A 1,164-nucleotide genomic window follows, 5' to 3' on the forward strand; every position below is an offset into this window, starting at 1 on the left:
TGTACTGCACTGTAAAGTTTTGGAACAGCTTCATCCTTAAGCATCAGTGTATGGGAGGGGTACTTTATAAAAGTGAATTTTTCAGCATCTTGCACCAATGTCTGGAACCCCCTAGCAGATTATTCATTGTGGGATCCATTTGGATAATTTGGTCTAAAATGCTTTGCAGAATCTGAAAGGTACTTGAAATAAACACAGGGGTACTCATCTCATTAAAGAGTAATTTTCTTCAGCATTTGGTCTCTTTCCCTGCCCATCTCCACCCTTGCCATGATAGGCTAGGATAAATTATTTCTTTGAAGTCTGAGTTGATATTGCAGAGGGATTTTAAAAATAGACCAAGGACTGTATAAATCTAGACCGAGGACTACAAGATGCTGAACTTTTTCTTTTGAGTTGAAAGGGAAAGAAGTGTGAAGAGTGGCTATAATGCAAGCCATTCAAATAACTGCTGATATGGGTACTAGTCATAACTTAATGGAAGTGATGGGTAAATAAGCAGTTCTGTTTTTAAAATGTTACTGCATCTCCTGCTGATACTCATTTGTGACCTCAGATCTTTGAAAAGTGTATATTGGTATTCAAAAGTGTTGTGCTGGGAAAGTGCCCAACTATATCTATTTATGTTCCTAATATGTGTCAACACCAGCTGAAAATCTTTATGGCCGCTTAGTAATTTCCAGAATGTCTTATCCTGGAATTCTGCTACCTCAGAAGAATCACTTGGAGAGATGACACTCTTCGAAAATACAAATCACTGATTCTAGAGATAAACTAAACAAGTGGGAATGTATGCTTGACTGAGGAATTCCAGAAAGAAAATCCCAGTACTAGTTAAGGGAATAAACTAGAACTACTAGTATAGATCACATCTTCCGTATATGCTGCGTAGTTTCCCTTTTTTCTGTGCTTGTGAACTTGATTAGCTGTTATATTTTAGCCAGCAGTGAATTTTGCTCACCGAGAAGCATTTGCAGTCATAGCTTTTCTTGGGGACTGCAGGATGGAGGTAGATTAACATAGGTGTTTGAATACATCATCATTACAGTGGAGTTTTGAAAAGGACTCTGTTCACTCACTGTGCTGCAAATTATCAAGTGAGGTAGATGCAGTTGTGAACCAGAATTGATTTTTTTTTTTTAAAGAGTTCTGAGGAGGGCATAA

Source organism: Python bivittatus, unplaced genomic scaffold, assembly GCF_059951505.1.
Source record: "Python bivittatus isolate LINGU-HERP-01145 unplaced genomic scaffold, Pbiv_v1 ctg000220_np1212, whole genome shotgun sequence".
Classification (NCBI taxonomy): domain Eukaryota; kingdom Metazoa; phylum Chordata; class Lepidosauria; order Squamata; family Pythonidae; genus Python; species Python bivittatus.